This window comes from Cherax quadricarinatus, chromosome 39 (genome assembly GCF_038502225.1).
Source record: "Cherax quadricarinatus isolate ZL_2023a chromosome 39, ASM3850222v1, whole genome shotgun sequence".
In the NCBI taxonomy this organism is placed as follows: Eukaryota; Metazoa; Arthropoda; class Malacostraca; order Decapoda; family Parastacidae; genus Cherax; species Cherax quadricarinatus.
The window spans coordinates 20,468,146-20,481,753 of record NC_091330.1 but is presented as its reverse complement, the minus strand read 5'-3'; the positions used below and the strand labels follow the sequence as shown (position 1 = coordinate 20,481,753).

The 13,608-nt window shown below is 37.2% G+C and overlaps 1 protein-coding gene across 1 annotated transcript in view; it reads left to right on the top strand.

Annotated features, from left to right (window-relative positions):
* RpL4 (ribosomal protein L4) overlaps positions 1-13,608 on the top strand; it is a 46,053-nt gene that overhangs the window by 16,977 nt on the left and 15,468 nt on the right. The gene's annotated exons all lie outside the window — the stretch shown is intronic.

The following is a 13,608-nucleotide window of genomic DNA, read 5'->3' as shown; positions in this document are numbered from 1 at the left end:
GAGGAAGAATTCTGTTCCACTTCCCCATGGAGAGAACAGGAAATAAACAAGAACAAGAACTAGTAAGAAAATAGAAGAAAACCCAGAGGGGTGTGTACATATATATATGCTTGTACATGTATGTGTAGTGTGACCTAAGTGTAAGAAGTAGCAAGGTGTACCTGAAATCTTGGTATAAACCTTGGTAATAAATACCGACAAGTTGGTTTAGAAAGACACGTAAGCAAACACTATGACATACTTATTAGAAAACGTTTCGGTCCTGGGACCTTGATCACTTCTAACATACAGAGGTAGAAAGGCATTATATATGTAGGCGGAGAGTGAGGTGTGACGCACGTGACCTGAGGAATGTCATAAGAACATAAGAATGGAGGAACACTGTAGAAGGCCTACTGGCCCATGCGAGGCAGGTCCTTATCAAAACAACCTCTGCCTATGATGAGGACGGGTAGACGATGAAATCATGTGACTTTTGTGTTGTTGGGTTGGTGGTGCTTAAGTATCATATATGCCAATGTTTTTGAAATTTTCAAAAACATTGGCATATATGATACTTAAGCACCACCAACCCAACAACACAGGAGTCACATGATTTCATCGTCTACCTGTCCTCATCATAGGCAGAGGTTGTTTTGATAAGGACCTGCCTCGCATGGGCCAGTAGGCCTTCTACAGTGTAACTCCATTCTTATGTTCTTATGACATTCCTCAGGTCACGTGCGTCACACCTCACTTTCCGCCTATACAGGAAGGCCCCACTTATACGGCTGGTTAGGTTCCAGGCTACCGCCGTAAAGCGGAAACCGCCGTCAAGTGGAACACCCTTTTTTTCCACTTACAAATGCATACAAACGCTAGATAACAAGTTTACACTAACATATATTAAGTTAGCAATAGAACCAGGCATCAAAAAACAATAAAAAAGTACAATACATACATAGTGCACTCATTACTTACCTTAAAATATTTATAGTCTTAATCTAGGGTGAGACAAGTAGTATTTATTGTAAGAAATCAAGTGTGCTATGTATGGTAGTCAGCCAGGCTACCATACCAGGCCACCCCACCCACACATACAATTCTATGATATTTAAGCATCCCAGAGCGATAAAATGTATATACAGTTCACTCATTACTTACCTTAAAATATAGGGTGAGATGAGTAGTATTTATTGTAAGAAATCAAGTGTGGTATGTATGGTAGTCAGCCGGGCTACCATACCAGGCCAACCCACCTACACATACAATTCTATGACATTTAAGCATCCCAGAGCGATAAAATGTATATACAGTTCACTCATTACTTACCTTAAAATATTTGTAGTCTTAATGTAGGGTCAGGAGTAAGTAAATGAGATAAAACAAATAAATGAGAGAGAAAGAATGAGTGCATGAGAGAGGACAGGCGCAGAGTTATGTAAACAAACCAGGCGAAGGTAAGTTTTGTAAACGAAGTGTACACGTCTGGTTTGTGTACAAGTTACATTGTGTACGGGTTGTCTCTACATTGATACGGTAGAATAAATAAAGAAGAACACTCCCATTCTCATGTAACATCATTTTGAGAAGAAATGATACTCTGAGTGAAGGCAATGGAAATAAGTCACTGACTTTATTGGGTTATCCTAGGTTCTCTACACATATGTTATGTATGATAATCTATGTAACTGTATTTGTGTATACCTGAATAAACTTACTTATTATTATTATTATTAGCATTTCTAATATGGCGTCACTTGTGCAAGTCGTCTGCTACCACATCTCATATTTGTTTATTTATTCTATTGTGGGGTGTATTTATCATCTTTTTATGTTATGTATCGTGTTTATTATATAATTTTGAAAAAAATATCATAGATGGATTAATGAATGTGTATTTAACGTAATATACGACATTTAAATGAGACTCGATTATCATTACTAATATGACGTCTGGAGACATAAGACACTTACTGATTTTAATGTGTACCTGCATGCCAGCACAGTATGTAAGTTTATTTAAGTACAGGTATACATAAGTATAATTATCAGTATATATAAAATATGAAATAACTTTTAAAAACATTTGAAATTTTGGAGTTTCCAGACAAATGGAGAGACTTAGTGCTTACTGAGCTCACGAAGAATGTAAACAAACAAGGTGGGGCGCGGTGACCGTATTAGAAAGTCAGGTGGGGGGAGCCGTATAGCGAGTTTTGGTCATAATTTGAAATGACCGTATTAGCGGAAAGCCGTAAAGTGAAACTCCGTAAAGTGGGGCCTTCCTGTATATATAATGCCTTTCTACCTCTGTAGGTTAGAAGTGATCAAGGTCCCAGGACCGAAACGTTTTCTAATAAATATGTCAGTGTTTGCTTACGTGTCTTTCTAAACCAACCTGAAATCTTGCATGTTTACGAGACAGAAAAATGGACACCAGCAATCCTACCATCATGTAAAACAATTACAGGCTTTCGTTTTACACTCACTTGGCAGGACGGTAGTACCTCCCTGGGCAGTTGCTGTCTACCAACCTACTACCTAGGACTCACCCTTTTCCCCTCATCAATTCTATGATTCACCTCATCTTTCATAGACCCATCCGCTGACACGTCCACTCCCAAATATCTGGATACATTCACCTCCTCCGTACTCTCTCCCTCCAATCTGATATCCAATCTTTCATCACCTAATCTTTTTGTTATCCTCATAACCTTACTCTCCTATATTCACTTTTAAATTTCTTCTTTTGCGTACCCTACCAAATTCATCCACCAATCTCTGCAACTTCTCTTCAGAATCTCCCAAGAGCACAGTGTCATCAGCAAAGAGCAGCTGTGACAACTCCCACTTTGTGTGTGATTCTTTATCTTTTAACTCCACGCCTCTTGCCCAAGACCCTCGCATTTACTTCTCTTACAACCCCATCTATAAATATATTAAACAACCACGGTGACATCACACATCCTTGTCTAAGGCCTACTTTTACTGGGAAATAATTTCCCTCTTTCCTACGTACTCTAACTTGAGCCTCACTATCCTCGTAAAAACTCTTCACTGCTTTCAGTAACCTACCTCCTACACCATACACCTGCAACATCTGCCACATTGCCCCCCTATCCAACCTGTCATAAGCCTTTTCCAAATCCATAAATGCCACAAAAACCTCTTTAGCCTTATCTAAATACGGTTCACTTATGTTTCACTTTAAACACCTGGTCCACACACCCCCTACCTTTCCTAAAGCCTCCTTGTTCATCTGCTATCCTATTCTCCGTCTTACTCTTAATTCTTTCAATAACAACTCTACCATACACTTTACCAGGTATACTCAACAGACTTATCCCTCTATAATTTTTGCATTCTCTTTTATCCCCTTTGCCTTTATACAAAGGAACTATGCATGCTCTCTGCCAATCCCTAGGTACCTTACCCTCTTCCATACATTTATTAAATAATTGCACCAACCACTTCAAAACTATATCCCCACCTGCTTTTAGCATTTCTATCTTTATCCCATCAATCCCGGCTGCCTTACCCCCTTTCATTTTACCTACTGCCTCACGAACTTCCCCCACACTCGCAACTGGCTCTTCCTCACTCCTACAAGATATTATTCCTCCTTGCCCTATATACGAAATCACAGCTTCCCTATCTTCTTCAACATTTAACCCTTTGAGGGTCGACAGGCCCTCTCCGAAACTCGTTCTCAGGGTCGGCCAAATTTAAAAAAAAAAAAAAAATTTCTCTTATGAAAAGATAGAGAATCTTTTCCCGATCATAACGACACCAAAAGTTTGAAATTTGATAGAAAACTTACGGAATTATGCTCTCGCAAAGTTAGCGGTCTCGGCGATGTTTATGGATCGGCGATTTTGCCCACTTTGAGCCCCATTTTTGGCCAATTTCACTGTACTAGTCGACAAAAAACATGAATATTTCGCTAGAACTCCATTTTTTCTATCGAATGGGTGCAAGAAACCACCCATTTATAAATTCAACTATCCAGTACAGTGGTCAGAATTTAGCAATTTTGCCAATTTCACACAAATTTCAAAAGATGCCAATTTCGGAATAGGGTCCAGATTAAACAAGAAAGACATTCCTGGCACTAAAATGACATTTCCTCTAGTCATTAGTCACGTCTCAAGGCCCCTCTTATATTCTTTTGCTTTCCACTTTGAATTTTTATTCTCACAAAAAATATAAGATTTACTGTTATGCAGACTACTGCATTAGTGTAAAAAATGGTATAAATATTATTGGTGCACTTGTGAAAGAATATTAGACTCACCAGTTGACGTGTATTGCACGCTTGGCACGATTTGTTTACTTTTGAAGTTTGGTAAAAATCGAACATTTCTGCTACTTTGAGCTCAATTTCAAGGCACCTTTCATTGTAAAACCAGTCAAAATCATCTCAATTTCAGTAATATGTCTTCCATTCTATAAAATGAGACCAAGAAAACTAGAATACAACAATAAATACCATACGAAAATACACTGCAAAGTCGCTGATTTATTAAAAAAAATGGAAAAAGTTTTTTTTTTCTCATTATGCACTGTGTGCTGCAGGATTTTTTTTAGACTGTGCACACTGACCACATAGACCCATTCTTTCATATGAAGGCCTACCAGCTTTCTCCCACTAGATTTGAGGTCGCTAGAATTTATGAGTACTAGTACGTCAAAAACCCCTACGCGTAAGACGTACTAGTACGACGAAAACCCTCAAAGGGTTAACAATTCCTTAAAATATTCCCTCCATCTTACCAATACCTCTAACTCTCCATTTAATAACTCTCCTCTCCTATTTGTTCTCTAGGCTTTCTTAAGGACGGTGGGGAAATTTTCAGCGCGCTCTCAAGAAAAATTCGAAAAATAATGGAAATTGAGTTATTCATATAGAAAAATAGCTCAACTCTTTTGCAACACAATGGTACAAGAATAAATGTTTTAAGAAGTTTCTACAAGAAATTATAGTCATTTATATCAGGTATGGTAACGGCAATGTAGGTAGCGCGTCTGTTCTCAACCCATGTATTTTTTGGAATTATTTCCTTGTTTTTTATCGTTTTTTCTTTGCATTATTCTTTCTAATATAATAATTGATTATTTGGCATCATATAAGAGTAGGTGGAGCTTATCAGTAGTGCCAGCCAATCGGGAGCCATCTGAGAACACTCGGCAGTACTCCCCCTCCAGACGGTGCCAGGTGAAATCACTTCATTATTACGCTTATATCAGCTTATATATCAACTATATAGCTTATTTATCTATCAGAATTGATCTAATACGATATAATAAACACTATAAATAACAAACATGTTATATACTCTAGACTGAATAAAATAGGCCATAATATGGCGAGAGTCCACCATCAATATTTCGATATAAATGAGTTATTCCTCGTCTCCTTGTTGTATTGTTTGGTCTGTGAGTGATAGAAAATGGTATTTTGAAGAGGATAACTGCACTAGAACATCAGTTTACTTAGAAAACCACTGAAACGCGATTTTTTTTTTTTTTTTTTGAGATGGCGGGCCTGCCGGCGTTCCAGGCCTATATCTCGGAAGTAACTTTTTCACTTATTTCGCTTACCTACACCATTATTAATGATTGTATTGAAATGATTTTCACAGACAATATAAAACAGTGTGTTTGACTATTTGCTGCTTCTTTTTTTTTGGAATATATCAAATATTTTTTATTTTGTGGGAAGTAAAAGGCAGATATTTTGGTGAATGCCAAAAAGTCAATCAAATGTATTTTTTTTTTTCCATGATAATAAGATATATTAGATGAAACATGTGCATCCAAAATTCGTGTCAGACGTATTCTAACGGTTGGGATTGTCGGAAGTGCCACTTGTAGTGCCATTTTGTCATTCTTGCTGCAATATATGGAAAGTCATTAAATATTTTTTTTCTGTTTGTTGGCCAATCATACTGAAACTCATTCTTCTACATATGAACCTCTAAACGTACACCAAAAATAAAAAAAATTGGTTGAAAAATAAAAAAGTAGGCCGAAATTTTGACCTCCAGCCTTAACTTGTTAATCTCACTCCAAAATTTTTTTCTTATTTTCAACAAAATTTGTTGATAACATTGCCCACTCTCTCATTTGCTCTCTTTTTACATTGCTTCACCACTCTCTTAACCTCTCTTTTTCTCTGTATACTCTTCCCTCCTTGCATCACTTCTACTTTGTAAAAACTTCTCATATGCTAACTTTTTCTCCCTTACTACTCTCTTAACATCATCATTCCACCAATCGCTCCTCTTCCCTCCCGCACCCACTTTCCTATAACCACAAACTTCTGCTGAACACTAACACTACATTTTTAAACCTACCCCATACCTTTTCGACCCCATTTCCTATGCTCTCATTAGCCCATCTATCCTCCAATAGCTGTTTATATCTTACCCTAACTGCCTCCTCTCTGTTTATAAGCCTTCACCTCTCTCTTCCCTGATGCTTCTATTCTCCTTGTATCCCATCTACCTTTTACTGTGTAGCTACAACTAGAAAGTGATCTGATATATCTGTGGCCCCTCTATAAACGTGTACATCTTGAAGTCTACTCAACAGTCTTTTATCTACCAATACATAATCCAACAAACTACTGTCATTTCACCCTACATCATATCTTGTATACTTTTTTATCCTCTTTTTCTTAAAATATGTATTACCTATAGCTAAACCCCTTTCTATACAAAGTTCAATCAGAGGGCTCGTATTATCATTTACACCTGGCACCCCAAACTTACCTACCACACCCTCTAAAAGTTTCTCCTACTTTAGCATTCAGGTCCCCTACCACAATTACTCTCACTTGGTTCAAAGGTTCCTATACATTCACTTAACAATTCCCAAAATCTCTCTCCTCTACATTCCTCTTCTCCAGGTGCATACACGCTTATTATGACCCACTTTTCGCATCCAACCTTTACTTTAATCCACATAATTCTTGAATTTACACATTCATATTCCCTTTTCTCCTTCCATAAGTGATCCTTCAACATAACTGCTACCCCTTCCTTTGCTCTAACTCTGATACTCCAGATTTAATCCCATTTATTTCCCCCCTCCGAAACTCCCCTACCCCCTTCAGCTTTGTTTCGCTTAGGGCCAGGACATCCAACTTCTTTTCATTCATAACATCAGCAATCCTCCGTTTCTTGTCATCCGCACTACATCCACGCACATTCAAGCATCCCAGTTTTATAAAGTTTTTCTCTTTTTTAGTAAATATCTACAGAAGGGGTTATTAGCCCATTGCTCCCGGCATTTTAGTCGCCTCATACGACACGCATGGCTTACGGAGGAAAGATTCTTTCCCACTTCCCCATGGACAATAGAAGAAATAAAGAAGAACAAGAGCTATTTAGAAAAAGGAGAAAAACCTACATGTATGTATATATACATGTATATGCATGTGCATGTCTGTGAAGTGTGACCAAAGTGTAAGTAGGAGTAGCAAGATATCCCTGTTATCTAGTGTGTTTGAGACAGAAAAAGAAACCATTACCTGACATTATCCAACCTGTTGACTGTCACCAATACCAGCTCCCGGGAAGCACACCCTCTCTTGTCTTATTCCTGTTACAGAAAGCACGGTCCATATATCTTGCCTGCGAGTCTCCTACCACAAGAATTCGCTTACCTTTATTAGCAGGAGTAGTAGTACCACCTTTACCTTCACTGGCCACTGAAGTATGTTCATCCTGAAGAACAGAGAAGCGATTTTCTTCTTTCAAATCTTGTCTTTTAACTTTCCTTATTTTGATGCTCCTCCCATTACTGGGAACCACTCACCACTTGTAGCAGGTGCTGGACTGCACCTCACTGCTGATAAATGAACATTTAACATCACTTTTACCTTTATTTAAGACTCTTGGCATATGGAAGATGGCGAGAATTGTGAACAAAAGCGAAGTGACTAGGCCAAACAGATTGATAAAAAATTTCTTTGGTGCTGGACTAGAGAAAATGTAATGTTTTCCTTTCACCCAACATCTAACCAATTTTTTTTCAACACTTTGGTCATCTCCCACTGAGGCAGGGTGACCCAAAAAGAAAAAACAAAACAAAAAGAAAATGCTTTTATCATTCAACACTTTCACCTCACTCATGCATAATCACAGTCTTGGCAGAGGCACTCAATGCGACAGTTTAAAAGTCAACCTCCTAACTGCCAATATCCTTAACCCCTCCTTTAAAGTGCAGGCATTGTACTTCCCATTTCCAGGACTGAAGTCTTGCTAACGGTCAGGTCCCAAAAACCATTAGTCTCTATTCTATGCAGCAGCACTCCCCAAAGCTTAATGAGCAACTCATGATGGAAACCTTAACATTCCACCCAAGATTCCCTGAGTAACCACAGGAAATTAAAAAAAATTGCCATAATGTCTGGTAACTACAGTAAGCTTTGTAAATATGCATGTGCATACAGATTACAAAGTTAGACTTCACTGTTACCTGTTGTTTTAGAAATAAATGCTTAAGTATGTATGGGAGCCTTCCCTAAACTAGTATTATGTAGATTTGTCCTTCCTCTTGATGCACTCATTAACCTGTTAATAGGCACTGATAAGGCTAACTTATGGGGGATAATAAATATTCTCCCACCTGCTTACTGGCACTTCAGACACTGGGGTTAGAGGACAAGTCTTTGCCAAGAAGCACAAGCCCCTTGATATTCCAGGCCAGTCATTTAAGTATGGTAAATCACAATCATTTAGTAAATTTTTTTGTCTTGCCAAGTATGGCAAAACAAAAGTATGGCAGAAGTTGCCTTGGCACTTCTTGAAACTCGGGCGATTATTCTGATACATTCTTGCTTATGCACATGGGTATATTTAACCCCTACTGTGGGTGGCAGAGCATAACAAGGCAGTGTTCAAATTTGCATGATTACCAGCCACTTGTGCAAGAATTGGTTATATGAATATAACTATCATTTGACTCGCGAAATCGTAATGACATGATTGCAAATGAACCATATCATGGGCAGGGATAGAATCCGCAGTCATGAAGCTCCAGATCTTCCTATGGGGTATAAATGTACCTAGTTGAATGAATTTTATTGTAGCTAGCTGGCCCAGTGACTAATGTCTGTCTATCCCTGCCTATGGTATGGTTTATAACTATTTCTTTTTGCATTTATATTTTGAAATGATAAAACAGTGCAATAACATGTTGCTTCTGAAGACTAGTAACACATAATGGCAGTGACATTGAGTGAACATAATGGTGTCAATAATACACACATTAATTGGCGAAAAAGAAAGATTTTGACAAATCCAAACTGAATACTGAAAGGATAAACTCCAAACATAATTAGTCTTATTTTTTGTAATGAAGGGAATGGAGACCTAGGTATGTAGATGGCTTTATGTATATACAGTTTTAAAATTATTTACCTTTGTTGTAGGTTAATAGATCTTGAGTAATGTTAATTTTTATTACTGTAACTGCAGGGAGAATTTGGGGTTCAGACCAACCTGTTTCCCATTTTAATACTCTGCAGATAGAAATAACCACTTATGATAGCTGTATTACCCCTTTATGGGTTATGCAAAGAAAAAAGTGGTACAGCTGGTTATATTGTAAACACTGGAAAGGTATTGTAATAAGTGGAGCTTTTGGTTTTGATTTGTAGACATTTGCTGCTGCTGTTGAAAAAATATATATAAATTATCTTGTTTAGATGAAAATACTATACATAACTAAAATAAGATGTGGAGGTACTGGGAAGATGGGGATAATTTGTGCTCGTAAATGTTGAAGAGGGGGCCCGTAATTTCATGTATTGGGCAGGGAAGTGTAACATTGAGAATGTGCCACAGTGAATGTGGGGGAAAGTGCATTAGCCAGTGAGGATAAGATTTTGAAGTGGTTGAGGCATTTGTCCAATAAATGTATGAAAGGGAAAGGTACCTAGGGATTGGAAGAGCATGCATAGTTTTTGTATAAAGTAAAAAGGGAATTTTGTGAGCAAGACTGTTGAATATATCAGGTAAAGGGTATGGTAGTTATTGGAGGAAGATTGTAGATGGACAAGGTTTTAGGGAGGGATGTGTTTACATTGATACATACAAGTGAATAGTATTTAGATTAGGAAGATTTTGTTGTATTTATGGATTTAGAAAAGGCGTACAATAGGATGGATAGGGGAGCAATGTTTCAAAGTATATGGAATAGATGATAGGTTATTTAAGCCAATTATCTTTAGTATATTGAGGCTCAGGGTAAGATATGTATAAAGGAAAAGATTATTTTTCCAGTAAAAGTAGTCTTGGGCACGTATGAGTGATACCACCATCGTTTTAATTTATGGATGGGCTTTGTGAAAGTGAATGTTAGGTGTTAGATTTGCATCTGAATCTAATACAATGTGGCAGTTGTCATTTGCTATTTTGCAGGTGTTAATGGTGCTATTGGGAAATTCTGATAAGTTGCAAATGTTGGTAGATGAATTGTGGAGGATGCATTAGAGAAGGAAATTAAAATTTAACTTAGGAAAGAGCAAGGTGATGAGAGTAACAAAATTAAGGTGGTGAAAGATTGTACATTAGATGGGAACCAACTAAAATTCATCATTCGGAAGTATTATGTTTTCCATTGTATCAAATACCAAGAAACAGTTGATAAAACGATAAAAACTGAGGGATTTTCGGTCACTATTTCAAACAAAAGCCTAGAAGTGGAGAAATGTTTTTAATTGCAAATTATCAAACAGCTCTGAGTGCAGGCGCTACTTCCACCTTAAGGACTCTTGAGTTAGCATAATTAACCCTTCCAGGGTCCACAGGCCCTTTCAGAGACTTGTTCTCAGGGTCCCCAAAATTTAAAAAAAAAAAAAAAAAAAAATCTTATGAAAATAGAGAATCTTTTCCCGATCATAATGACACCAAAAGAATGAAATTTGATGGAAAACTTACGGAATTATGCTCTTGCGAAGTTAGCGGTCTCGACGATGTTTATGCATCGGCAATTTTGCCCACTTTGCGCCCTATTTTTGGCTAATTCCAATGTGCTAGTCGACAAAAATCATAACTATTTCGCTATAACTCGATTTTTTCTAATGAATGAGTACAAGAAACCACCAATTTACTGATTTCAACTATCCAATACAGTAGTCAGAATTTAGCAATTTTGCCAATTTCACACAAATTTCAAAAGATGCCAATTTCCAAATAGGGTCCAGAATAAACAAAGACTTTCTTGGCAGTAAAATAACATTTCCTCTGTTCATTAGTCACGTCCCCACGCCCCTCTTACGTTCTTTTGCTTTCCATTTTTAATTTTTATTTTTACAAAAAATAGAAGATTTACAGTTATGCAGACTACTGCATTAGTGTAGAAACGGTATAAATAACATTGGCGCACTTGTGAAAGAATATTACTCGCCAGTTGACGTGTATTGGACGCTTAGCATGATTTGTTTACTTTTGAACTTTGGTAAAAATCGAACATTTCTGCTACTTTGAGCTTAATTTCAAGGTACTTTTCATTGTAAAACCAGTCAAAATTATCTCAATTTCTGTAATATGTCTTCCATTCTATAAAATGAGACCAGGAAAACCAGAATACAACAATAAATACCATACGAAAATATAGTGCAAAGTCGCTGTTTTAATCCAAAAACTTGGTCAGTTTTTTCTCATTACACAGTGCTGCAGGATTTTTTTTTATACTGCACACACTGACCACATAGACCCATTCTTTCATATGTAGGTCTAACAGCTTTCTCTCTAGATTTGAAGGCACTAGAATTTGAGTACTAGTACGTCATGGACCCTGGTGTATAAGCCATGGTAGTACGGCCGAAACCCTGAAAGGGTTAACCCTTTGAGGGTCGACAGGCCCTCTCCGAAACTCGTTCTCAGGGTCGGCCAAATTTAAAAAAAAAAAAAAAAAAATTTCTCTTATGAAAAGATAGAGAATCTTTTCCCGATCATAAAGACACCAAAAGTTTGAAATTTGATAGAAAACTTACGGAATTATGCTCTCGCAAAGTTAGCAGTCTCGGCGATGTTTACGCATCGGCGATTTTGCCCACTTTGAGCCCCATTTTCGGCCAATTTCACTGTACTAGTCGACAAAAAACATGAATATTTCGCTAGAACTCCATTTTTTCTATCGAATGGGTGCAAGAAACCACTCATTTATGAAATTCAACTATCCAGTACAGTGGTCAGAATTTAGCAATTTTGCCAATTTCACACAAATTTCAAAAGATGCCAATTTCCGAATAGGGTCCAGAATAAACAAGAAAGACATTCCTGGCACTAAAATGACATTTCCTCTAGTCATTAGTCATGTCTCAAGGCCCCTCTTATATTCTTTTGCTTTCCACTTTGAATTTTTGTTTTCACAAAAAATATAAGATTTACTGTTATGCAGACTACTGCATTAGTGTAAAAAATGGTATAAATATTATTGGTGCACTTGTGAAAGAATATTAGACTCACCAGTTGACGTGTATTGCACGCTTGGCACGATTTGTTTACTTTTGAAGTTTGGTAAAAATCGAACATTTCTGCTACTTTGAGCTCAATTTCAAGGCACCTTTCTTTGTAAAACCAGTCAAAATCATCTCAATTTCTGTAATATGTCTTCCATTCTATAAAATGAGACCAAGAAAACTAGAATACAACAATAAATACCATACGAAAATACACTGCAAAGTCGCTGATTTATTAAAAAAAAATGGTCAAAGTTTTTTTTTCTCATTATGCACTGTGTGCTGCAGGATTTTTTTTAGACTGTGCACACTGACCACATAGACCCATTCTTTCATATGAAGGCCTACCAGCTTTCTCCCACTAGATTTGAGGCTGCTAGAATTTATGAGTACTAGTACGTCAAAAACCCCTACGCGTAAGACGTACTAGTACGACGAAAACCCTCAAAGGGTTAAGGGGGCTGTATAGCAAAAATATGTAGCACTTTTGTTTACCGTCTGACTTCCTCCAGTTTTGGTGCACAAGATAGTGTTTTCACTCTTAGTAAAAAATACTTATCAAAAATATACCTCAAACAACTGAGAAAAGACTGAAAAAGGACTGATTTACTGACAATGCCCTTTGGTACGGTGGTACTCCTATATGGGACGACGTAAGGTTGTTTGGACACTTGGTGCCGAGAGAACAATGCTTATACGAATTTATAATTGTTACCTTTCCTCTAAATAACGTATCTTTATTTGACAAAAAAATAGTTTGTTCTTGGAATGTTGCAAAAAAATCTGCCCTTTACTCCCACATAACTCCCAACGTATTTGGAATATTTTAGAAAATGAACAATTGTTAGTTAGAGAAATCATTATTCTACAATTTCTGTGAATATTATTACATTTAAGTAATAAAGGCAGAGTAGGTACCGTAAAGTGAATGTTACTTCCGAGATATCGGCCGGGAGTGCTCTCCACCCCCCCCCCCCGTCTCAAAAAAAAAAATGCGTAAATCACATTTGTTTGGGTGTATTGTTTTAGTAAACTGGTGTTTAGTGCAGTTATCCTCAACACACCGTTTTCTATCATTGAAGACCAAGTCATACAACAAGAAGTCGAGGGGTAACAATTTTATATCGAATATTACTGGTGGATTCTCTCCA